The sequence below is a fragment of the Fundulus heteroclitus genome, chromosome 10 (genome assembly GCF_011125445.2).
Source record: "Fundulus heteroclitus isolate FHET01 chromosome 10, MU-UCD_Fhet_4.1, whole genome shotgun sequence".
In the NCBI taxonomy this organism is placed as follows: Eukaryota; Metazoa; Chordata; class Actinopteri; order Cyprinodontiformes; family Fundulidae; genus Fundulus; species Fundulus heteroclitus.
The window spans coordinates 28,301,199-28,328,778 of NC_046370.1; the positions used below are offsets into that span (position 1 = coordinate 28,301,199).

At 43.5% G+C, this 27,580-nt stretch overlaps 1 protein-coding gene across 2 annotated transcripts in view; it reads right to left on the reverse strand.

Annotated features, from left to right (window-relative positions):
• The window catches only part of raraa (retinoic acid receptor, alpha a), a 198,804-nt gene that overhangs the window by 153,160 nt on the left and 18,064 nt on the right, over window positions 1-27,580 (reverse strand). The window contains exon 2 of one of the 2 annotated variants that reach the window (XM_012876136.3): window positions 22,367-22,437. The exons of the other annotated variant lie outside the window; for it this stretch is intronic. The gene's annotated coding sequence lies outside the window, so the exon portion shown is untranslated. The remainder of the gene's footprint in view (window positions 1-22,366; window positions 22,438-27,580) is intronic. 2 annotated transcript variants of the gene reach the window in all.

Here is a 27,580-nt window from a genome sequence, read left to right on the forward strand (position 1 = left end):
CTAAACAGAGATTTAATGGAGGGCTCTCACCAGTTTGTTTTGTTGATTCACTATTTATGGGCCGACTGAGTTCCCATTCACTGACTGGGAAAAAAAAAAAAAAAAAAAAAAAAATCAGATTTTTGAATTTGAATCAGCCAGTGAGAGCTGATCAAGCCCCGAGGGTCAGCGGACCGGCTGCTACCAGAACGGATGGTTACGTGGTGCAGCACTGGGCAGCTCCAAGGGGGAGCCCAGACCATTGGGCTGTCTGTGTCCCTCAACAATAACAGCTAGCGTTAGCTTATGCTGTCTTGGAGGTTAACTGCTACACTGTCGCAGAGACAATGTTGCTCTCAAGCATCTGTGTCATACTGTTAGCTTAGCATGTAGCACCATTCAGCATTTAGTGTCTCTTTAGTGTCTTTTTTTTGTCTGCAAGGGGCAAGAAGTACAACGACATGGGCAGATGTGAGTGGGTCAGTTTATTTAGATACTGACACAAAGGGTAAATTTTATAACAAGTACATTTCATTTATACAGCACATTTTTTCAGGTGTCACAAAGTGCTTCACAGTAAAAATCTATTTAGAAAATTTAAAGGAGAAATTAATAAACTAAAATAGAATATAAAAATGTAAAACACACCCCAGCAACATATAATCAGTCATTGCAGCCAGGGGCCAGCGAGGCTAAAATGCTTATTTAAAAAAATAATGTGTTTTAGTTGCTTTTTAAAAATCGGTATCTTTGAATAATTCATTTTTTAGGATCAATTGAGGCAACAATTATTTTGACAACCCTACATTTACCATCTCTGATATCATATCCCTGTTAGTGGTTTATAAAAAATAACTTTGCCTGGCAGGTGCGTAAAGCCTATAATACAGTGGGGGAAACCCTGCTATGATATTTATATTCAAGATTTATCATACTGTGATAATTTCATACGAGCCAATGCCCATGACTAATTCCCCCGTTTCTTTTGGCCCTTGACTATAAAGCAATCCCCGGCCAATACATAAAGCACTGAAACTGGGGTTAAATTTCAACTTTTAGGAATTTATGGTAAGGAACGTGGACATCGGGACCGTAAGGTATGGCGAGACATCATGGATTGGCATACAACAAGATCCTGTAAAAGCTTTTCATTACATAGAGACATCATCCGATCAATAAAACATTCTGCAAAATCTAATTACCAGAGCGACCGAGCCTAGGATGCAGGAACATGGGTATTTCCATGGTTGGGGTAGTAGAGATGATTACAACTTTCACTGAAGAGTTTTCAAAAGGACTCCTGCCAAAACCAATACACTAAGTAAAAGGCACAGGAATACTGGCTGATAAGAGATCAGGGGAATTGACAACGACAAATGCATTACAGCCCTCTATTGGCGCCTGAAGTTTAAATTTACAGTAGACCCACAGAGTGAGTTGACACGGGGATCCAGCTGAAGCTCCAGAGATGTGAGGCGCAGCTGCTGGTGAACTGCAGAGGAAAAGTCACAGTAAAAGGGGGAAGTGAGAAGGAAAGAGAATAGGAGGAGCCCGGTGTGTCATTTCTCTCTATGTCAGCTCTCTGCCCCCCCTCCCCACCCCCCCAGATGTGGATGCTTCGTGGGGACAATTACCGACTGACACTTCATCATGGGCCCCGTGACAGCCGCTGACGGCCCTCGTCCAAACAAATGATGCTGGGGTCGAGGTTGCAGGCCTGCCTTCGAGCGTGCGTAGCCCTGCTGCACCGCTCTGCATTAGTAAGCCCCCCCCCCCACACACACACACACACACACACACACACACACACATATAAAAAGCTACATTAAAAGACTCCTCTAAAACAACCACCTCCTTTCCTTAAGAAAAACACATTTATCAGCGGTGTGGGGGGGAGTTGGTGGGGGCCTAGCTAGTGGGAATGGGGGTGGGTTGGGGTGGGGGTTTAGGAGCACTACAGTTTTGTCAAACCCCACACCCCTTAGGTAAAGGGAAAGCTCTTTATCTTTGCGAGGCAACTGGGAATCACACACACTCGTAGAAAATACTCCGTGACGCGCCACACATCCATCTAATCAGATAATGGGTTTGAACAGCAACTTTAACAGGCCAAAGAGGCTAAAACTAAGTAATCAGTACAGTGACATCAGCAAGTATCAATTAACCCGGAGTCGTCGTGGCGACCAGGTAACACTCAGACCAATGAAAATGACTGAGCGGCTGGTTTTCCTTGTTATGGAGGGGTCAGAGTGTAGCTAAGATTAGATCCATGAAATAGGGCAGCTGTTAATAGTTAAAAAGGGGGCAGAGTATATAGTTTCTTAGGAAGAAAGACAAAAAGATGAAGGCTATGCAGACAGAGGCCTGTCTAGTAGTGCCTCTGTAGCCTCCAGTCTGCAGATAAATAAATGTTGTCTGTGATGTTGGCCCAGGGAGGCAAATGAATAACAATTTTGTGCAACATCAAATGCTTGACTAACACTAAAAAAAACACTTGGCAGAAAGCTCGCTCGAGTCTGGAAACACTCAGAGAGAAACCCAGAGACACTAGACAGCATCAGCGATGAAACATTTATCAAAGGAGAAGAAGAGGACATCTTTGCCGCTCTCAGGGCAGGTGGCATCGCCATGGCCGTTTCCTGTTATACCGTTACTGAGCGCTGCGGAAACGGCTCTCTGCAGCTCATGGAGAGCACATTGGTCTTTTTTTCTGTTTGCCATCACTTTCTTTTTATTAATAGTCCTTGTGTCTCAGCTACTGCTTGCTGCCCTTGGAAAATGTGTTTGACATTGTTTCCATTGTTTGAAAAAGGAAAACAGAAGCTTAGTTTGAGAACAAAGTAAGACGTTAAGTCAGTGTTCACAAAAACCAAGAACACCAGGACTGCATGTTATTAAAATATCATCCGATGGAGATTTCATTGGTGAAATCTGCAATCAGTTGCAGCTTTCTCGCTATTCTTTTTAGCATCTGAAACACCATGATTTTTTTTCATGGTTTTGTATCTAAAGTCATAAGAGACCATCTAGCAGGCCAAATGTCTTAAGTGTTAAGTCACCATACTTTGAATAAATTAGTGAACAATAATTGCCTTCCTTATAGTCCTCAATCAGTTTTTTTAAGCACACTAAAATTATCAGGACAATATACTTGCATTATATTGAGCAGCCCTGATTTAAAGCTACTTGAGACAAAAAAAAAAAAAACTTCAACCAACATTGTAACTGAAAAAGTACCAGATTTTTCTGACTACAAGGCGCACTTAAAATCCTTAAATCTTTTAAAAAATTGATGGTGCGCCTTATAATCCGGTGCGCACTATATGTGATTACTGTTGTTCTCACTGACCGATTTTATGTGGTACAATGTGCTCAAAAATCTGTTAAATGTGTAAGTACGACTTTGGTTAGCAATGAAGCCGCTCTGCTCAATGGATATTCGGAGAATTACGGTACACTGTGCCACTACCTGACCGGCCCCGTAACAGGACCGCTGAGCAGTCTACAAGGTAAGGCAGCCCACGCCAAGAACCATAAACCTGGTAAGTTAATTTAATATTAAGTTAAGCTTATTTTGGCCTTACGTTAGAAACAGGGCAGTGTAGTTTAACTACTCTGTCCTCCTGGTAGAGACGGATAGCTCTTGCTTTCAGGAGAGAGTGGTGATAAGGAGGAAACACGTCAGACGCGTTACAAAGCGCAGCAAAGCAGCATGTGCACTTCCTACGCTTAGGTTAGCTTTTCATTTTAATCACTCAATAAAATCTAAATTAGATTGAAGTTCTAATTTCAGACGGGTATACGCTCCTGTTTGGCAGGGAATAAACAGGAAAACAACATCCTGTGTCAAAGGTCACTTCCAGAAGTATCCCAAAATAAGAGTTGTTGAAAATAAAGCGCCACGAATGATGTAGTTGTGACAAGGTAAGAAACTAAAATATGTGATTTTTAATCAGATATGGTCAAGATGCAGACTTTTAGGAGATCAAAACATAGAATATATTACTGATAATTCAATACCTTACCCAGATATTACTGATAATTTGTCTTTCTTTAATTACTTAGCCATGACAAAAGTTCTTCTCTGCAGAATCACACAGCTGTGGAGTGTACTTTGCAGCGTCTGGTGTAAAGTTACACTTTTATAAACACACCTGTAAGCCTCGCCGCTTACATTTGATTCCTCTAATGAAAACTGGGGAGGTCTCTGATTTTGTTAAGCCCAGAATCTCTGCCTGGGGGTTGGTTGGTTTGTTTTGTCTGAACTGTAATGCCGACGGGGGGTGGGGAAGGTGCGTTTGGTAAAGCTCTACTACTGCATTGGGACAGCAGCAGGACCGGGTAAATACCTCTTGTTGCGCTGAACTTTTTTACTCCATCATGATGCACTGAAATTGAGGACATTTCCGGGGACAGCTTTTGCTGGGGACATGCCAAGCAAGATGGGTCTGTCCCTGGAAATTGGGGACATCTGGTCACCCTACCGGAGGGGCAGAGTGATATTACACACTTGGGAAGAATATGTAATGTGCCTTATAATCTGGTGTGTCTTATTTGTGGACATAGATACATATAGACACATAAAGTCATGGTGCGCCTTATGGTCCAAAAAATATGGTGCTTAGTTATTCCTCATTATTCTAATCAGAATGACTGCATTTCTTAAAAAAACAGTCTGTATATTGCAAATTTTGTCATCTTGCTGTACCAAATTTGTGTGACCGCAGGTAAAATGTGGCGTGACAACCAAAAGGTGGTAGTACAACATTTTTTCCCCTTAGTTAATTTTTGTAAGATATTAATCTACAAATTAAAGACACAATTCACAAATCAATGTCTTTTTTTTTTTTTTTTTTTTTCGTTTTTTCTAACCGACTGGTTTAGCGCAAATGTTAAGAACGTGCCCAAGCGTAGATCCTTTCCCACACAAGTTTCAGTGCTCCAGCAGGAACGTTGTTGAATACTGGGCTGCTAACTAAGCTGACACCATTACTGCAGTTCTCTTTTTAAACAGTAGGGGTCGCTACAATGAAAATGTGACTCTATGAAACAAGCAGCAGCATAAGAAGAGTCTAGAGGAGAACATTTTTGGTTCGTACTACCCTAATTTTAGAATTTGATCACGTAAGCGCTACTTTTAGGTGTGCATATGAAAGTCCATTCAAACGCTACGATCCAACATTTTCTGCTGTACACTACTTGTGCTGTATGAGCAGCCCTATAAAAAGGCCCGTGTGTGCATCTCAACACATTTGTGTGGACAAGAGTGTTAGTGCTCTCGTCCATTTATCGTTACCGAGATTAACTGGTCAATATATCGCGATATTGATTTTAGGCCATATTGCCCAGCCCTAGTAGAAGCTATTATGGAACAAATCTCCTGTGAAGAAACTAACTTCAAAAAAAAGCCTTGTGCGCTTTTACTCAGACAAGCATGTTGGAGCCCTTCACGCAGTGTCCATGTTGCATCAAGTCGGAAGTGCAGATGCGTGCGTCTACCGGGCCGGTTTTTATGGCTTAAAGTCTGTACGCAAGCCACTGTGTAAAGACAAATAAAGGGAGAGCTAAAAGGGGAAGGGACGTGGGTGGAGGAGGAAAAATAAAGGACGAAGAAAAAAAAATACAGTGTCAGAGCCATATGTCATGTTAGAAAGGCCCTTGAGAGCGCTTTCAATCTTTCAGTCAATATTCAACGTGCCGGCTTGGAAGCTATCATTAAAAACGGGATGCTTTACTGTTTATTTATCATAAGGACACATGGCTGACAGCTTCCTGTAAACAACTCCTATGTTTATATATGCACACTCCCAAAAGCACTGTCCTCTATCTGTAAAAATGGATTGCTGCTGTTTAATAATGTAAGTAACAAGTGATGGAGTGAGCTTCTGATAATAGCAGTAGGCCCTCATTGCTGTGTATATGGAGGGTGGTGGTGGGGGTGGCGAGGGTGGGGGTGGGTGGGGGGGCACTGTTTCCACATTGACTGGAGCTTAGGAAACTTGCTTCAGCTGAGTGGGAGCAAATGAAGTGGCGTACCGTTTTCAAGATGTTTTCCACGTATAATCACCACGGAGATCAATATCCGAACAGAGAATGAGTCACCATCACGGTGTGACCAAGTCAGAGAGGTTTCAACACATCAGCTTTCCTTCTACGTCTCTCAAACTCCTGCAGAGTTTGGCCCCTCGCAAATCGCACCAGCAGAATAATATGATTACAAAAAAATTAATTAATGGGAAAAAAAATAACCAAAAGCTATTTATTTCCAAAGAGAAAAGCAACAGAATATCTGCAGCAAGCTTCTTCAGGCGTTATTAACATTGAAGGTCACTCAATCTTTTCTTAAATAAGCTAAGCATCTGCTAAGAGCCGTTTATACCAGGAAACTTTTAAATTGTTACATGAAGTTATTTCCCAAGGATAAAAAAAACACATGCACTGAAGCCAGGAGCCCGTGTGTTAAAGAGGAAGCCCCCCTCCCCCCCAATCATTCTAGTCAACTGTTAGCAGGTGAGCATGTCTGCATGCGTGCGTGTATTTAGGCCGACTGACCCAAGGAGAGTGACAAATGGCTTTAGCAGGGGGCTACGCTTGACATTTAGGTTTCGTGTGGAAATGGACGATGACCCACTGAGGTCAGGCCTGCCAGCAGGCAGCAGAGAGAACCATTCCTGCACAGGGCCCCATCCCTGTAACTAGACACTAGCAAAACAGTTGTGGTCTCACTCACACACACACACACACGTACGCACACACACACACATAATCACTCATTCAGTCAGGAGATAGCAGGACATCCCAGAGGCAGGACCACATAGGTGGGGTGTCATTATAGAGAGGAGACAGATGTGTTTGGTATGTGGTTTTAAGGGTCCTGAGCACCATGTGCTTACAAGATTATCAAATATGGGTGCATATAGAAGCCCCATCTAAATTATTCATGCACCTTAAAGGTGCATAGCCACGTTGTTTGACTTTTTTGCAAACAAAGTTTTTATGAAAAATGATCATGTATGCTGGCGTATGAGTTGCTATTTTGGTGTTGTATGCTTTATTTTTGCTCAATTTGTTAGTAAATAAAGCCTTTTGTTTATTTACGATTTTACGGGAAGTACATACTGTGCATGAGCTGCAGGGGTTAAAAGAAAGATGTGCCTAACGGGTACTTCAAAGTGGACAAACAATGATATAGATATATATATATATATATATATATATATATATATATATATATATATATATATATATATACATACACACATACACATACACACATGTTGTGTATGGATATGTTTCCATCCCGTTTTAGTCTGACACCAATCCAATGCAACTAAGAAGTCCCCTAACTAGCATACACAGTCCAGCTGAATGTCATTTCTTCTTAGTAATAAAACAGTATTTCTGAGAAGACCTCAGAGGAATTTAATGAATATTGTTGTTGATCTTTAAGGAAGGGCGAGGGTATAAAACAATAACCCAAACACTAAACCGCCACAAAGCTCTGCTCGGTCAGTCAACAGACAAAGGGAAGAGTGTAGCACAACTGCAAACATACCAACACATGAGTGTTCACCTAAACTGAAATGTTGGGAAAGGAGAGCATCGATGAGAGAAGCAGAAAGGTAACTCTGGAGGTAACTCCTCCAGTTACCTTTTAGTCAAGAAATACAGAAATCTGGTCTTTATGGAGGCCGGCAAGAAGAAAGCCGGCACTGCATCTTCAACACAGCAAATAGGTGGTGGAAGGTCCTCTGATTAGCTGATACCAAGATTTAAGTTTACGCTATGAAACATGGTGGGGACAGCACTATATGGTAGGGATCCTTCTCTTCAGCAGGTAGAGGGAGACCTTTGAATAGCATGAGTCACTCTCCTTCTCCCTATACACCTCTGCAATAATGCACTACTTTGGGTTTGTCTTTCAAATAATATCATGAAAAAATACATTCAACTTTGTGTTTGTGATCATTACAAGGCCCTGCATTGTCGCCGTCTAGCATTCCAGGCCTTTACATCTGCATTGATGCACACAGGCTGCTACAACCATAGCAACACCTTCCTTTCCACTGTGCTACTCCAGACCAGCAGTGCTGGCTTCAGACGTTCAGAGAGTGGCTCCTATACCAGCACACTACTTGGCAACAGGAGGTTACTTTATATACTATTTGTGACAGCTTTGTGGTAATAATGGAGCCCTGGCCCTTGCTAGTGCGATGGCATGCTCAGTCAATTGAGACTTTGGCAACGGGAACACATATACACACACACTCATCCACACAAGGCTGCCTCCCTCATGCCTAATGAGACCACTGGGAGAGCAGGAGGCAGGAAGAGGGAGAAGAGTAGAGAGAGAAATAAAAAAAGAAGATGAGAACTAAAGGAGGAGCTAAAGAAAAAGGGACGGAGCAACCACAGAAAGAAAAAAAAACATATGGAGAGAAAGAAGCAAGGCCATCCGCTCCTGCGCATGTTGATGTGAGTGTGTGCGCTGGAGGAGGGATGGTATATTAAAAGGAAGATTGGGGTGTGGGGGGGGGGGGACTACAAGACTTTGCAGAAGGTGGTTATGCAATGTGACTAGATGGGAGTGGTGGGGAAAACAGAAATGAAAGATACTGCATGTGTGTGTGTGTGTGTGTGTGTGTGTGTGTGTGTGTGTGTGTGTGTGTGTGTGTGTGTGTGTGTGTGTGTGTGTGTACTGGTAAATCTGTCACCATAGTGCTGCAGAAATGCTGGGAATTCTGAAGAAAATAAGGCAAAAGTTACAAAAAAGTATAAAGAAATGACACTCGCAGAGGGTGGGGGAGGGAGAAAGATTGGAACGAACACTGGGTACACACTGTCTCAATGCAGCGACAGTCGAGGTAGAGAGAGTTTCAAAAACAAAAACAAAAAAAAGGAAAAAAAGCTGACAACTAAGATGAAAAACACACATGCCAAAGCTACTCTACCTTTGCCTCCGGCTCTATAGCATCATCTGTTCATCTACGCAGGTGCAATGTGTGTGTGGGTGTGTGTGTGTGTGTGTGGGGGGGGGGGGGGGGGGGGTAATATGTGAGTAAGTTACTTGCTGGTCAAAATGGGATTTGGGTGACAAGAATAAGGACAGACAGCCCCAGCTGAGCCTTTGGTTCCTCTCCATCAAAAGCAATGAAGATGAGCCAGTCGGTCCCAAGATTGTTGAATCAGACGACCAAGCTTGACCCAATCTGAAATTTGTTTTGGTCCACATACAAAACCCTTCTCCGGAAACGTTTCACTGCACATCCCCCTGATTACACAAGGCCAACAGTTAAATTGGCTGGTGTCAGCATTATGCTGTGGGGATGAGCCAGGGAAGCTGGGAGGATGGATGAAGAGCATCCACAGGGCAATCCTGAACCAAACTACACAGCAGCTGTTGTTGTTGGTTTTGCTCTGCCTAGCTGACTTTTGGAGGAAAGGTTTATCGGATACCTATCAAGTCAAACGGATGCACAAAGTCGGTGTTAGAATCAGGAAGGAAGTGGTGGCAAATATTCAAACTCAACCCGTACTTCAAAAGCAAAATTAGAAAGGCAAATTTCAAGTGCAAAAGGAAATGCCTTCCTCTCTGACACACACCGACCTCCATCGGAGTCTGCAGCCGGTCTGTTTACTGTCAAGTCTCCTGCACATTTCCTCATCGGGAGGCTGTTACCAGCCAGCTTATTGATTTATTCTGTAGAAACCAGAATAACCTACAAGAAGCAAGATGATGTGCAACTTGCTCTGCGCTCTGACAACCTCTAAACGCCTCCATCGCTGAACTGCTTTAACCTCAGTGTCCACAAAAAAAAAAAAAAAAAAAAAACTCACAAAAAAACTGAACTAATACCGAATTGTGTGCATTGACTCTTTGTAAACTCCACTGCCACTCTGTATGGTCCAAAGACTCAAAGAGACGAGGCATCTTCCTTACCACCTCCCCCCAGCATACACGCCTATAAACAAGCTAAGGTCACATAACAGGCTTCACAGACAGCCGCTGGTTATGCAGAAAAGCAAATTATTACTGTCTTTATGCAAAATCTTTATATCCGAGGCATGTAGCTGAAGCAGCATTACCCTTGGAGCATGACCATAATATCACATCCCTGGTTATTTCTATCTGTCAGACGGAAGCAACGGAACAACAGGCAAACTGCATTATTCTTAATCTCCCCTCAGACAATAAATTCAGGACCATCCTGCGTCCGTATTGACTTGGGAGTGAAGTGCATACAAAAGGTCTGAACATTAGAGGGGCAGAATGGTGCAATGAGTCAGTGCCAAGCAGAAATAACCAAACACATAACTGTTATTAGCCAATATAGCTTCTGGGTAATAATTTCACAGAGGACATGTTTACCTTAGGCAGCCAGCGAACCCAATTAGACCATGTCAATGCTGCGCAAACATAGAGGATTGTAGCAATAAAGTAGGTCACCAGTGTCAAGCCCCTCCATTATGAAGACAGCTAACAATGCAGTCACAGGAATAATATGCTTGATTATCATTCAGTAAGGCGATCCGGCTTCTATAGGGGCTTTCACTGGCACTGAGCTCCATCCTGGGGAGCCTGAAGGTAGACAGGCCAATACCCGTTTTCTCTATATGATGACCATGAGCAAATGGGCCACAGTTTCACAGCTTTTATACTAAAACAAAACTACACAGCATGATCTAATTGCATTTATTTCAAACTGAAAACCAACCAATAGTCCTACTGTTGCTGTTACAACACACTACTGTAGTAGTAATAACTCTATAATGTTTTTTTTTACATGAACCTAAGTAAAAATACAGACGTTGGCAACAGCAGGTGTAGTTTTCCAGCCAAGCGCTTATTATGTAGAACATTAGTCCCTTTTTCTCCGTTCGTCTCTTCATAACCCAACGACACATCCGACCGAAACCCTGCCTGGTTTCCTTCATCCTGTTCACTTTGCCAGGTTAAGTTTAGTCCTTGTCCATGCTGTGGTAACCTTGCCTGCAAGATGAATACTCGCGGTATTTGTGCATTCACAAATACACGAGAATCCATCTTGTACCGTTCTGGCTTCAACCATTTGTGTCCGTTCCAAAAACGGTTCGGGCCAATCACGTTGCGGCATTGTTGTTTAAGGCGGGAGATACCGGTGCGACGAAAGCAAGAGCTGCTGAGGCCACAGCCGAACCAACATAAACATGGCAGCACAGGAGGACGGACGCATGCGTAGCTGCTGCGATCACATCCGATTTGTCAAAATCCACAATTTCATCTTGGAAAGAAGAACAGCAAGAAATGCTTTGATTGGCTTAGCTTCTTGTGGTTTCTCATGATGTCTGCTGCTTACATTCTTATTTGATACCGTGATGGGCTAAAACCATCCTTTGGTAGGTGGGCACTAGGGGGGGCTTCACCTAATCAGCTTGGAGAGTTCTGCTGAAGGCCTCAAACGGATTTGATGGGAGCAGTCCCAGATTGATAAGGAGTAGAATGGAGAGTGCTACCACAGCATTAACCTGGCCAACCAGGTTAATGCTGTGGAACTGGAAATGCAAATAGTTGAAAATAATCTCTGGACCGGCTTTTTATTTTCTGACCCTGGATCCCCCACCTCTGCTCCCGACTCATGACAAAATATGTGATTTCAGCAATGGTTTGGGGAAAGGTCATAATTCACAATTTGGGTTTTAAAGAACCGGTCCCAAGCGTAGAATATTCCCGTCCAGGTTTGACTAGTTCACGTAATGTGTTTTTGTGTTGGATTCGCAATCTGTAACAATAGATCTACAGTCTTTAGACTATGGGGGAGGGCGGGGGGGAACTAAACAGAAAAGAACAGCAGAATTTGCATTTGGCCAAGAAAGCCATGATCGCTTCATCTCTAATATCAGACTCTGAGAAGAATAACTTTTTTAAAAAATTGGGTTTTCAGTCCTTACCCCTTAATTGTAGTTGCTCAAAAACTGTAAAAGAAACGATGCTAAAAAAGAACTAATTGCTTTTTGTCCTCCCCATTGCTGCACAGTTCTGGGTGTAGTACCAGGATTGCTGCGCGTGTGAAATAAGCGACTACTGTCTGCGTCTTTTGGTCGTTCACCTTCCTCCTTTCCGCCAGCACACATGTTTTGCTTTACCTAAAGCCGAGCCCTATCTGAGCTCTGGCGGAAGACAGACTGCAGGCTTTGTCTGTGGCATCATTAATCAACTGTTCTTTAACAAAAACAGAAAACCAGATGAGAGACAAAAGGAAGAGACGTGGGGGGTTGGCTCTTATTTGGGTAGAGAAAAAAGATGTCAAAAAGGCAAAAAAAAAAAGGAAGAAGGGACCAAGGAGGGGGGGGAGGTTGACCCAAATCCAGACTTTCAATAAATCAAGCTATAACAATAAGAAGAAAAGTTTTACTTGCAGCTTGACTGATTAATCAGTTGTTGTCGTTTTTAATATGGAGCGCTACAGTTTTCTTTTTATGTCTTTTATGTCCCAGGTCTCTTGAGACAACAGTTGCTGAGCGAGTCTTTTTATGTCGGCCTTGCATGTCTTCATGCTCAGGATTTTAACTCAAGGAGGCCTAAATGGCTCACGGTTTAACGAGACCAAGGCCCCTCGCTTCATGGTGCCGAGGGGCCGGCTTCTACGGAAGGTCCCCAGCTCTTAACAGATAACACACATAGCGTCTACACAAAGCGCTGTGGCGACAGGATGCGTAGCGGGCCTCTGAGACTCTTTGCGAGGTGCCGATCGATGGGCATTGAGTGTGGACAAGGAGGCCTGAGGATCGATAGGGAGCCATTACAGAGATGTGCCTACTGGGACGTGGAAGCTGGGGAGGGGGGGGGGGGGTGAAGATCCATCTGGGGCCGCTGATGTAGTCTTCTTTCACCTAATGGTGTGAAGTTTTACTCTATATGAGAACAGGAGCACACGTGCTTAAAGAAGAGAGGGAGAAGAAGTAGAAGAAGACTCATGCATGAGTTATAAGATAAATATAAAGTGTGTGCACCCACATAACACGCACGCACACCAGCTAACATCCTCCCAGAACATCTTTCCTTTCCTCAGTCTCCCATGTTTAGTGTCCTCATCCGATCTGGTGTCATCTTCCTCATTCATCCCCAGCAATCATCCCCCCCCCTTCCACTGCAGCTTCATCACAACAACCTGTGCTCCCCCCTCGCTTCATTCTAGCCCTTTCTGAACTTTGCTCCGCACTCAGTCAGCAGAATCTCTCTCTCGGTGTCTGAAATAACCCAGCATGTGTGGGCACCAGGGAAATGACAAAACTGGTACTTCTGCAAACTGACCTGCAGGTGACATAATCCGCTCAGCACGTGTGGTTTAAGCGTGCAGGGTGATTAAACAGAAAATGTTTACACATACTTTATGGTGGGCTTTAGAGCTGCAGAAAAGGCGTTAATTAAGGCATGACAAGAGTCAATGGTGGACACATTCGCTCATTAAGACGGCTGAATGTCGACTCAAATGTTAAGGTGCAGCACTAGGACACATTTTCTATCATGCATTTAGATTTTTTCAGTCCTATAAGTTCTTTAGGTTCGGTATGAAAAAATACACAACGTAAGAAATGGATGATCAAAAGGCAGCGTTATCAGGCAGAAATGTTCTCTCTAACATTCAATGTTTTCCAAAAGCCTTCAGATGCCTGAAACGCTGTCACACGGCGACAACAAACTTTCATTCATGTCAGCGGGATTTGCCGTGATCAACCAACAAAGTAGGATTTAGTGGTAAAGTGGAAAAAAAATGAGATGCGGTTGTACGCATGCCTCATGGGAAGCTGCCACAGGTTATGTAAGGAGACACAGCCAACATCTGGAAAGAGGTGCTGTAGTCAGACGAGAGCAGAATGAAATCACCAGGGCACGGTGAGGCATGGAGGCGACGGTTGCTTTTCCCCAGCAGGAACAGTGAAGCCGGTCAGAGTAGACGGCAAGACGGATGGGACTAAAGCTGAGGAGACCTGTTAGACGATACAAGACTGGAGACTGGGGCAGCAGCAACAAGAAATATCCACTTCTACCTGCCACAGTCTATACAACTATCTCATATTTTGTATACATACACCCACAAATTCTAATACTGAACATTAAAACAGATTGGATAAGATGCAGAAAAGAGGTATTTTACCTCAGAGGACTTTAATTGAGACACTGTTTGTACATTTTTGGAGGTGAAGGATTGTTATAAGCTCATCTCTTTCTTTGTCTTTACCAATCAGGACAGCTTTAGTGGCTTATTGTGCACCAGGGGATCAACCATTGAAATATCCACCTCATCAGAGTCCTGTAATCAGTGAAGGGAGGTCATTTACACTTTTCAACCTAAATCCAGATAACTGGATATGTTTTTAGACACACAGAGGAACCAAGACTTCCCTGGGATAAGATAGGAAACTAACATTTTGAAAACTAGGAATCTTTTTGCCTCTACTTCGAATTGGACTATCACATAAAGCCAATCAAATGCACTGATCAGTGGCTGTAATTTGAGTAAATTGCAGCAGAGGGGCACACAATCTTTGGCAAAGCAACTGCAGATAAGGAAAATAGAATAGTGAAGAATAGAAAATGTCTTTTATTGCCCCTCACTGGGGAAATTCAGGTGTACCAGCAGCAAAGTGAGAGGTAAATGGAAACATGCAGATTCTCATAATGGTCAAATAAATAACCAAAAACCAAAATAAAAATATGAGACTGTAGAGTAAAGGGGATTTTTACATCAGAATCACAATCAGAATACGTTATAGATTCATAAGAAGCAAAATACTGTAGTTATTAACATAGCACACTCAGATTAAAAGAAATGTGCAACTGAGCGGTGTGATTGAAAAACGTACAAAGTGTGCACGTACCACAACTCAGACTGGTACTGAACACAGACTAAACTAAGGCCATGCTGTTTTCCTGCTGAGGGAAAGGGCCTTCTACTCTACCCTGTGTTTTTATCTCAAGAAGGGTCCTCTATTCAGTTTGCATCTGCCTACAAATATCTGGCCAGTGTGACTGACTGAAGCAGGGTCACCGACGCGGTGCCCCGCGGGCACCAAGTAGCCCCTGAGGAGCACATGTGGCGCCATGAGCCTGTCCTAAAAATTACACAATCCACCAGTGAGCTGCATCTAAAACTTTATTTTATTTGCACCATTAATCTGGAGCCAAAGTCAAAAGGAACTGAACTGCTGAGCTGAATCTCTGGGTGAATTTAACATGTGGGTCAAAACTACTGAGACAGTGGCAGCAGGCTCCTGCTTTTGTTCTTAACCATGACTTTGTAATTATTTAATATCTGAAACGTTTTGACGCTGTATTTTAATTTGCACTTGCAACGTTGTTCTGTATGAAACTTTTATGACTGTTTATAATGTTGGAACAGGTCTCTCTTGGAAATGAGAGTATATTTGTTAATAACATTTGTCTTCTATGAATAAAGGTTGAATAAAAAAAGCATATTTGTGTATAAACAGCAAATGTATCCAATAAATGAAAAAAAGGGGTAAAAATCTGCCTCCTTCAGACATCCTACTTTGTAGCTATATTACATTCTACATTATTACAGGGTCTTAGCATATAAAAAGAGCTCACAGATGACGCAGTCAAGCAGGCAACTAAAACCACCGAAGCATTGAAGCCCTCTAAGAACTGAAGGAGGAGTTGGATCGCCTCGTCTCCCCCCTCTGCTCTGCGGCCCGCCTCATCAAGCACTGCCCCCAAAAAGAATGGCTAAAAATGGTCCGCTTGGATGATGTTATGGCGAAGGAGGTCTATTAAGAGTCAGTTAAATGTCTTTAGCAGCGATCACAGAGCTGCACAGAGGTGCCGTGTCGGCTCCAGCGAGTGCTCTCCAACAAAATCCTTCTGTGGCTGATCAAAAAGGAACGCTCGCGTAGCTTCTTGGCTCAGCTCGCTGTCCCCGTTGGTTTGGACGGCCACAGTGGGCTGGAACAACTGCTGCCCGCTCAGCCTATTAGCACTGGGTCCTCTGTTGCACAAATCTGGGTTCTCTTTGCCTTTGGACAGGGACCAGGTCGGCCAGCACAATACACCACTGTGTTTGGAGATGGAGAGGGAGAAAAAGAAAAAAAAGGACAGAAAACAAAAACTGCAGGCATGAGAGCCTCGGAGCACAAAGCTGCAGTATAAATAAGACATGGGCGCTGTAATGTATGCTTTGTCTGAACAAATGTTGCACATACATGTGCAACATTTGTTCATCTGTGTGTGTGTGTATCTTTGTGAGAACCAAAACTTGACAGTAGACCAACGTTGTGTGGACAGTTTGCAAGGTCCACATTGGGCTAATGCTTAGGTTTAGGGCTAAGGTGTGAATTTAGTTTAGGTTCAGTTTATGGTTGTGTTCAGGCTTAAGGCTTAGAAAGCAATAGAAAGCATTTATGGAAATCAATGGAAGGTCTGCACAATGATGTACATGCCAACACACGTGTGCGTGCATGTGTGTGTGTGTCGCTGCTGTGGGGCCCAACATGGCTCGTCTCTCGTATTCTATGCTGCAACAAGTCAACTCTCAGATTTCTCTCAACTGTATCATTACATCATTGCTGCTGCAGCTTTTTTTTTTTTAAACATTCCTTTTGGGACCCCTGGCATTAATTTTCCTTCCCCCAACCAGTGTTTTGGTGAAATTGTTGGGCTGTGCACCAGGAGACAGACATCACTGCGAGTGTGAAACAATAGGAGCAGACAGCAAAGACGCTGGACTATGCAACTATGACGACTACAACGTAAACAGAAGACATGAGCCTGGGCTGCTTGGAGGAGGACCAGCAGCACCTGTCCCTTTAAAATCTAGTTCTCACAGCTTGTGGGCTCTGAGCTGAGCTTCTCTCAGTGTGTATGGTAACTGGGGGGGGGGGGGGGGGGGGGGGGGTTGAACCACACAGCTCAAGCCTGCCAGCCCACCACAGGGAATTTGTTTATGTTTCCTTGCTGCCAAGTTCCTGTCAGGAGGCGCCCCAAAGAGGAACTGCAGACTACTCAGTACAGCGAGCTACGCCCTCTCGCCTAGTATGACTGGCTTGTTTTTTTTCTGGGTACAGTACTGAGTAGAGCTTTGCAGCAACGCTCGGATCCAGGGAGGTCCCCTCATCAAACGCGGCTCTCCAAACATCTCACAATCTATTGTTCCAACACGTTTCATAAAACAAGCTCCGACAGAAAGCTTAATTCACGAGCCTTAAAAAGATTTACAGCAATGTTCTCCAAACACACAAAAAGGGCGCAAAGAGGTTTCATTAAAACAACGTTTTACGAGGAGCACTTTGTTATGTGGTTGATTATAGGCATTGTAAAATCCGAGCACCGCCACATTAAAAGTACAAGACGGGTCTAAACTCTTGTAAACTGATTTAAGCACTTGTGGGGGGGGGGAGAAAAAGCTAAATTAAAGAGTGATGCATCACCCGCTTCCTTATATCATAAACGCCTTATGCTGCGTAACGTCCAGGTAATCGATAAATGCTTCACACCATTTCTTTCATCCACTGCTCCTGGGCAGCCGTTTTAATCTATGAAGGGCCATTAAGTGCATTATCTCTCTCAAGTGCGGAGGACACCAACTAATTTGTTACTTTGCAAAATGGAAAGAGCCACTCAGAGTTATGTCTGGGCAATGAGCCATCATTTGTCTTCATATCATGTATGTGTGATGACCAGTCCCGCGAGTGTGTGTGTGCGTGTGTGTGTGTGTGTGTGTGTGTGTGTGTGGCAGCAGATGCAGAGATGTGGGAGTGAATGAGTGGAGGAAGAAAGGGTCAGACAAGGCCACACTAAAGGACGTGGGACCAGGACCGTGAGACAAAGGAAGAGATCCGAGAGAGAGAAGAAGATCCACATGAGATGGGCTTAAGAGGATTAAATCAAAGCAAAACAGGAGAACTTCATATGGTTTTAAATTGTTCTCCAGCCACCTAGAAAGTCTCCCATCATCAGCTCAGATGGCGCCATGCCTACTGTACTCCTTGTACTGTTTCCACAAGGGATACTGTAGGCAAGGGCTGGTATCAAAAATTCAATGAACGTTGAAGAGACAAGCACCCAGCTCATGACTCTATTATCTTTAATATTAGTTATATTGGTTTTGATGTTTCAAGCATCACTCAGGTGTTGTCCGTACTTCGAGACTTTCAGAAAGTGACAGGAAGGCTGAATGTATTACAGCACAGTTGCTTTGTCTGATCCTTCTGAGCTTTAGCATCACACTTAACACTTAAAATCTGCGTGAACTGGGCATTTAAATTGAAATCTGTTTACACTGGACCACACCAACATGCCTGCTGTCCTATCTTAAGTCAGCATCGGTTTATTGCTACAGCTAGAATACGTGGGTTTCCCCCTGTGGAGATAATCCATCTGCTGTGACTGGACTGTTGGCAGGATTTGGGAAATCAGAGTTTCTAGAGTCTGCAGTCTCAAGGTAACCCTCATAGGCTACGTTCACACTGCAGGGAAACGCAACCCAAACCCGATCTTTTGCCCGTATGCGACCCATATATGTCTTTTTCACAGCAATGTGATAGGCCCAATTATGATCATTTCACACCCCCCCCCCTCACTAAACATCCACACACAGCAGTTAGTGCTCCATAGAAGACCATTAATAGCTGTTCTGCTTTCTTCTTACCTTACTCCCATTGGTCAACAGCTTTCTAATAAGAACAAGGAGAGTAGCTGGCCAGTCTCTGTGTTTTTTTTCTTTGAGTTTATTTTTTAAACAAAACTTTATTATACACTTCCAGAAACACTTACATTCAGTGTGCTGCTGTGTGACGTCTCCTTCTGTTAGCGGTCTTGAACCATTCAGACAGAAGTTATGACGGCGGGCATATTAATAGTAATATGAACGTCCACCTCATTAAAAATCTGATTCCAGCAAAAAAAAAAATCGGAATTGAGCACCAAGACCTGCAGTGTGAACGTTGCCTTAGAGGTTGCCATTTCTGTGATGATAGCAATGCTAACTGCACTAATAGCCAATATGGGTTGCTAAAGCCAGTTTAAGATGCCACCTCTATAATTGTTTTGTCTGTTTTAAAATAATAGCATAACTCTGTCTCTTACAAAGCACCGCAGCTTCACCTCTGCTCACCAAACCGTATAATTAATCACTGATCATGGCAGGAACTTTCAAAATACTGATCATATAAAATCAAAATCTGATGAGATCTGTATCAAAAACCTGTAACCAGAAATCAGTGCCTGGCAACAATCCGGGCCTCTCAGAAAACATGGAATAAGCAGTTGCTGCATTTAGAGCTAGAGTAAAGTGGCTATTGTGACAATGGCAGAGCTTTATTAGTTTCCATGACACCCATGCTCAACCAGCTGACTAGCAGTGCGCAGCAGCAGGGAGGGGAGTTCATTCCTCTTGGCTCAACAAAGCAGGAGAAATGCGGCGATGGAATTTCAAACAGAGCAGAGGTACGACAGAGTCTTAGCATTTAAAACTAAAACTAAAACTTTGAATAACCTTGATGGTAAATTGGCAAATAACTAACTAAAGTCAAAAGAAGTCAACCAAACCCTCAACATCACTGAAAGAGGGAAAAGCTGTGTGCAATACGATTCATTTAGATTACAGACATATTTACATGAATTAAGAGTAAAATGTAAGTTCCTGTAGGAACACATGAAGAACTAAAAAGGTTGAATAGCATTCATTTGTTTCTAGCTTCAGCTGAGACATGAAGCCCAGTTGCAGAGGAACAGCTGAGCTGCAGCCACAAGCTTCCACCACCATCACATTTTTATGTGAGAAGGGGAGCTGGAAAAGAGAAACTCCCAGTGAAAAACAACAGCGGAGAACTATTGGAGACTGAGGGAAAAGGCAGCAGGCTCAGCAGCCATCGCCGACCTACCGCACAGAGTGTGAATCATTAAACGCATGTGTTCCACATCAACTGCTGGGGCTGCTTCCAACCCACTTATGAGACTGGATCTAAATTATGATGGGAGGAGAGGGTTAAATGCCATTTTACATGGAGCAGAAAACCTCAAAACCTGCTCACTCAGAGTAAAGGCGAGAAAAAAAGCACACCTTTCTCCCCCTTTTTATCAAAACAAAGCAGTAATGAGTAAATGAAGCTGCTAATAGAATGATTATATATTTTCCAAGAAGTGTGAGTTTTCCTATTGGACATAATGAGGAGAAAAGGACTAAGAGAAAAGACAACAGTGTTTCTTTTGCTTTTCATTACGAGCTTCCTGGTTTACTGAAGCACAACAAAGGAAAGCATTCAGAATATAAATAGCATCTAACAAAACTATGCCATCCCCTTTAATATGCTCACAATGGCCATGTGGCAACTATAACGTTTTACTGTACTGTATTTAACAGGGACTCTATCTGATGGATTTTTGCATTATTGTTTTAAGAGTTTTAAGTGTATAAAAACTAAAAGAATTGGAACTGGATGAAAATGGTCATAGGAAGCATGAAAAGACTCCCTTCATCCAAAACTACCATCAGAGCATTGAAATTAGCATCTGAAAACATATTTTTTTACACAAGAGGTTAGGTTGCTTATTTCAATACCACATTACTGTCACATGGCCACATGATATTGGAGGGACCATAAGTGCATCAATGCTAGCGACAACGTGGCAACTTTTATACCCTAGCCAGCTGAACATACCACATGACTGATTGTAAGGGGCAACAAATGATTGGAGAATCCTCTGTAGTATTGGAAATGACGGGAAAATTATTATTCCAATGAATATAAACTCCTGCTGCTTTTCTCTCTACCCTTGCTTCGACGGTGCTAGACGTTTAAAAGAAAGCTAATTCTGAAAGAAAGTCAGAAGAAGTCTGCTTTGCACTTTGCCCTCAGCCATGTTGAAACCGGCAAAAAAGTAAAAGAGGAGGCTCACACCACTGTGAAACACGGCCATGTTCACATCATAATGTAGAGTTGATGGAAAGATGGACGCCATTAAACTCTGGCCAGTCTTAGAACAAAACCTGCTGGAGGCTGAAAATCACTTTAAACTGGAAGGGAGGCTCATCTTCAAGCAAGACAACGACCGTGAACATGAGTCAGGTACAATGAAAGGGGTTAGATTAAAGCATTTGTTAGAATGACCCAGTTAAAGTCCAGACCTAAAACTAACTGAGAATCTGCGGCAAGAGTTAAAAGGGGATCTTCATAGAGGTTCTCCAGCCAACCTGACTGAGCTTAAGCTATTTTCCAAGAACGAATGGGCAAACATGTCAGAGATGTGTAAATCTGGTAGAGAGGTAACCAAAAAGAACCAGTAACTGCAACAAAAGATGTGTCTAGTAAGTACAACGGCAAACAAAAACAAAACTAATTCCCAAATATGTATCCCTTTCCTTCCACCTCATAGTTATATATTACTTTATGTTGATTAATCACACAAGTCTTCTAAACTAGGTTGACGTTTGTGGTTATAAAGTGCCAAAAACGGACGAGGGTATGAATATTTTTGTACACCACTGTATATTTGGAAAGAGGAAGAGATAAAACAGAAACTTAGAGCAGGAAGCATAAAACTTAAAAAGCCAGCTGTTACTCAGCCATTTGCCAACCCTGATGCCAACAGGGGCATGTCCGCCAAACCACTTGACATCCCCACTTACGACACATGAACATCTTCTGTGGGTGTGATGTGGGCATCCAATGAAGCGGCTGTTCTCTAGAGGGAGCGTGTAATGGCTGGCATATACATGTAGGTACACATACCAACCCATTTGCTAATGCTTCCAGTCTGGTACGAGGGCAGGAATTTGTCTGGCGGAAGAGGTGCCAGAATGTGAAAAATAAACCCAACCTCGAGATTTTAACAGGCAAAAAAAGGGAAAAACTGGACCAACATGCTGCTTTGAGAGACACTGAAGACATGGTATCAAAATGAACTGCAAACGTTTTGACTGCTGCCAGAAGCTCTTAAACTAATATCAGGGAGATGAATCAGCCTCAAAAATCTGTCTTTGCAGAGAATGAGTTGATGTTCTACAAACCAGTTTGTAATATTGAACGGCAGTTTGTCAGGACTGCCAGCCTGATTTCAGAAACAACAAACCCAGAATTAGCCACGACCTTACCCGTGCAGCATGCAAGACATAAGCTTCCTCTCTGATCGTATGAAAGTGACTCCACAGGTCCCGAAAAAAAAAAGCCCCATCTGCGCAAGCTCTGACCTTTACTCACAGCCCGCAAAAAAAAGCAGAAGACATGACATGGGACGGACCGAGCCAACCGACTCCATCATGGGCTACACATTTAGCCTCGTGACCACAATTCAAATGTGGCATGTGACACGGGACGGAGCAGTGCCCAAGAGACACGAGTGTTGAAAGCCCAATTAGCCGCAGCCAAAAACAACAAACAAATTCCCACTTACCCCAAAAACGTCAGCCTCCACGTCCTTCGCCAAAGAAACGTCCCGTTTGAATTGATAGCGACTCCTACGCTCTGCGGAGAAAGAGAGAGCGAGAGAGAGAGAGACAGAGAGAGAGATATTTGAAACCGAGAGCTTTTGTGGGCCTTATCCACGTGCTGCAGACTCCCAAGCCTCCCTGGCACAGACCTGCCCTGCTACATGAAAACTCTTACAGTCTTTTTCCCCCTCTCATACTCCCTGTAATCTCCCCGCCCTTTTTCCAATAGATTGCACTCTCTCCTTTGCTACGTTTGGGCCTCAGACATCATGTGAAAAGTGGAGTAAAGAAGTGCTTTTGTGGTGTGTGAATTACCTAGGGCCTAGGCAGGCACAGTGGTGCTTATGGCCACAACTCAATTACAGCAATGTGAATCAGGTGGCGGCCTAGAAATCCCCTTAGCCTGATGCGCAAATAGGGACACAGAGGCGCCTTCATTGTCAGGACGGAGGGAAATCTAAAGTGGCGTGTCGTCTCTTCATAGGAGAGGAGTCGGGGCCGAGGCTGCGCATATGGCTAGCTAACACAGACAATGATTCAGCAACACTGGTTTATAGGGCGTGAATAAAGGCGTGTTGTTCGTGAAGTCTGCCACGCTATATTAAATGTTTAGAAGATCTGATTCCTGATCTGAACCGGAGAAAAGTCACACGGCACTTAGAAGACATGATAAATGGCACCTCTGTGCAGAACGCTGGCAACACGTTTCGTGGATGGTTTTAACCAAAAACAAATGGATGAAAGCTCCTGCAGGCTGAGAAGAACTTTGCCGGTTGTCGCTGATAAACGGGGTCATCATCATATTTGGAAATAAAGTTCTCTTTTTAGTCAAACTCTGGGAACAGGATCTCTAAACCTTCAAAAGAATGTACAAACAGAACTGGATCTTCCAAATGTGTTTAAATAGAAAGAGACAAGAGCAAGAATAACAACACTGCATTCAAATATGGGTTAATGGTGGTTCTTCTTGGTAAAAGCCAGGAGGAAGAAGACGCTGCCCCCCCCCCAAAAAAAAATTCCCTTCCTCGAGGCAGAGGCCACGCCATTTTACAAGCACAAAATGAATTTCACACGAGTTCGTTATCACCAGCTCCCGAGGACAGTCAAGCTGCTGCAGCGGAAATATGCAGGGCCTTTTAAAAGCATTCACAGCCCTTTAACTATTTCACATTTTATGACATAACAATTAAAAACATCAATGTATATTTAAGGGATTTAATGGGATTAGGTAGCTTGAGTACGTTGATGAAGAGCAGCAGAGATCCACAAGACAGGTAGGTAATCTGGTGACTGGTCAACTATTAGAAGTGCACTCCATGGATCTGTCCTTTATGGAAGAATTGCAAAGAAATGAAGCCATCATGCGTCCCGATTGTAGTAGTGTACTGCTCAGTGCCCCAGACACAGCATTCCTATCCAGCATCATGCCGTGGGGATGCTCTTCTCCAGCGGGGACAGGGAAGCTAGGCAGAGTTGATGTGAAGATGGATGGAGCTTAAGGACGAGACACTCCAAGAAGGAAACCTGTAAATACTTGAGCGGTGGAGGTTCCCCTCACAACAAAGCTGCACATACAGCCAGAACTGCAATGGAATGCTTTAAATCAAACCGCATTAATGCGTTGGAATGGCCCAGTCAAAGTCCAGACCGAAGTCCAGTTAAGAATCTGTGGCAATAATTGATGCTCATACAGGATCTCCATCTAATCTGACTGAGCTTGAGCTATTGTGCAAAGAACAATGAGCAAAACGTTTAACCTTTGCCTCAAATGCAAACACAGCAATGGCTCAAGGGGGCCCGAACGATAAAATATAGGGATGCATCGAAAATTTGGGCAAATATCGATATCCGATATTATTATTTATTATATAATGTGTTTTTTAAAAAAACACAATAATGGCTGTCATGCATTACTGTCACATGGCCAAAAAAACAGAGCCAAAGAAACAAAAACTAAAAAATATGACCAACCCCCTCCTCTACCCCTCCTGAAACACTGACACACAGGACAACTAGATGAAAATAAACATTGGTCGTTAATACCGGCCCAGTTATACTTATCGGTCCAAATCTGATATGCTAGAAAATGACCAACATTGGCCGATACCGATGTTAAAGCCAACATAGTGTGCATCCCTAATAAAATACAGACTATTTTTGTAGGTTTATTATTTTAGAAAGCAACTGGAGCCTTTCTGCAGCTGATATAATTTTATTAAAAATGGAAAGAGTCCGTTCTAACTGCATCCCATGTCTTATACGCATATAGCAAGACACTTTGTGTGTTTAGCAACCCTACGGCGCAGATGTTGACATTAGCATTTGCTCTAGCATACCCCAAAGCCTTGAAAACAAATATCACCTTGTATTGTGAGGTGTCCTTTCTATTTGCGATCAAGGTTAGAGAGACAAAGTGCACGGCAGTGAACCTTAAACATTCTGTATCCAAAACAAGGGCCACCGCCTCGCCTAGAGCCATAATTACAGAGACAGGAGAAGCTTGGCATGAGTCCTACATGTGAAAACTTCAAGTCAAACTAATATCACACACAGCATTTAGTTGCAGGCTGAATGTCTGTTTTATGATCTTGTTTATGAAATACTGTTTGTTGGCGCAGCTGAAAACACTTTAATGTGTAACATTCACGCTTTGTGTGTGTGTGTGTGTGTGTGTGTGTGTGTTGTACTGAGTTCTATTCCAACCCGACAATAAAGCAGTCAGTTGATTTGCACAGGGGCCTTGGCTTGGCACGTCCTGTTTAATTACACACCCTCATTTCCTGTTTGTAATTCTGAATGGTGTTTAAAACTGAGTGTTGTTTTTTTTCCCCCTCCCTTTCTTTTTATTAGTTTACAACAAGAGTAGCTAATGTCTAGGAAGAAGCGGAGAGGAAAAGAAAGAGGGACAGGGTGGACGTACAGCCGCGTGCGTTTCTGATGACGCATGTCCGAGCCTTGCAGCTACGCTGATGAAACCGGACAGGACTCGCCTCGGGGTAATCACGTCTTTATTCTCGCTGAAGGTTCCTCACTGGAGAAATTCACCTTTAACGTACACTTCTGGAGCTCTGTCGGACTTTCAGGAGCAACCTAATCTGCTGTAGAGAAGAAGGCCTTGATTGCTTCAGAACTCACGTTCTCACCAAGACTAAACAGTACAAGATGGTCTTCACTGGCCAGGCTTTCAGCCTCACCTGGGGCTGGGGTCTGAGCGGCCCGTCTGCTAATGAGTTAAAAGGTTTTACCGTAAGCAAACCAACTCTTAAGTAAAATCCTTCGCCGGGCCTGGAGTTTGGACCCAAAGTGGCATCATTACCTCTTCTGGAGACGCTCGCTTCAAACGATAAAAAGCAGCAGCCTCGGAGTGTGTGCCTACTTTGGGATTGGCAGGCCTGCGGCGACAGTCATGAGCTCGCATTTAAACAGACACAATGTGTTGTTTTAACTTGCTTGGTTTCATAAAATTCCTCCAGACACGGGCGTGCGCACACACACACACACACACACACACACACACACACACACACACGCAGGCGAGCGTTCAGAGAAGATAAACCCGGTCTTCCTGAGACTCTCACTGTCAGCGCTGGAAAGCCCCTTCAGTGACACAGGGATCACATAACCTCCCCTGACACTGGAGGAAAGAACTCCCTTCAGATAGATGCAGATTCACACACGCTGCGTGCCGGCCAAGGCTCCAGACTGCCATTGTCTCTGAGAGTCATCGGACAAAAACAACAAGGAGGGTCAGCAGAGGCCCCCAGTGGAATGGAAACAACCAGAGAGTGAGACAGGGATTCAGACAGGCAGAAAGTTAGCAAAAAAAAAAAACAGGAGACTACTTCCATTTGACTATTACAGAGTAAGATATTATCAGAAGAAAGATGAATTTGACAAATGCTCAATTACTGACATTTGCAATGTGTAATCTGAAAAATGCACGAGCAAAAACCCCTATGTTTAAAAAAAAAAATCATCTAAATTATAACACCGCGGAGTAAAAAAAACGTTATCAGCATTGCAATTTCAGTTAAAAACGCATTCAAGCAGTTTCCAGATTTTATCCTGTGTGGAATAATAGCAGCAGGAAAATGGGTTTTCTTCTCAGTGTTTCCACAATAAAACACAGCACAGATAGGGAAAGGGGGGGAGGGGCAAAATCCAAACAGCTTAAGAGGCTTAGATTGCAGAAATGTTAATCATTCATTAGTGCCAAGTGACCCTTATTATAAAATCATCTTTGTTGTCATTATTGCTCTGACATAAAATTCTAGCTTGTTAATTCAAACTCGGGATGCTGACAATAGGCGGCCTACAGAGGTCCTAAAAGCTGCGGCCCGTCTCTCAATTGGCCTTTCAGATGCAAATGAGGGAACTGTTTTGGCTTTACGGGCCTGGTAGGAAATGATTTAGGGCGACACCGGCGCTCTGAGCCTTTATGTCAGGGTTGGCCGAGGGGGCTCATACATCAACCCTGACCATTAATCAATTAGCGTCTCCTAGCCACCTGTCGGACACACTGGCGCACAAAACATTCCTGCCCTTGGGCTGTTGCTAGACGATGCGCAGCTATTACCTTCCAAGTCCTCGGCACGGCCCGCCCTCTCCTCTTTGTGCCGTCGCCCTGATGAATTACATAATCGCAGCCAAACATCACGAGGAACATCGAGGGTTCTTTTGCGAAGACGATCAGATCCGACTCAGAGCTGCCAACGAAGGTGATCGTGCATCTGTGCTTCCCCCGTCACACACAGAAAAGAGCGCGTAGAGCTAAATTGATGTCCATCTTGAGGGAGAATCAATAAGCTGACAGCTATTCAAATGTGCTGAAAGCACACCGACACTCTGTCCTCCTTTGTTTTAAATGCACCTGCCTCGAGCGCTGTTTGATATTGATGATGCGTCACCGTAGCCAAATACTCCTGAGATTGAAAACTCCAAACTGCCGAGGTCTCTGTGACATTACTCCTGAACGGGGTTGTTTGTTTTTCGCTGCTTGGAAGTACTGCTGACTCGCACTGGAACGACGACATGCGAGCGTCTTAAAGCAAACCTAGTTTCAGCCGCACTAATGCGATAGAGAACCAGCTGAAAACAGAGAGGAGGTTTTTGGTTCCGGGAGATGTTCTGAGGCTTGCTCAGAAACTCACATTACCTGAGCTCCTCAGAGCACTTGA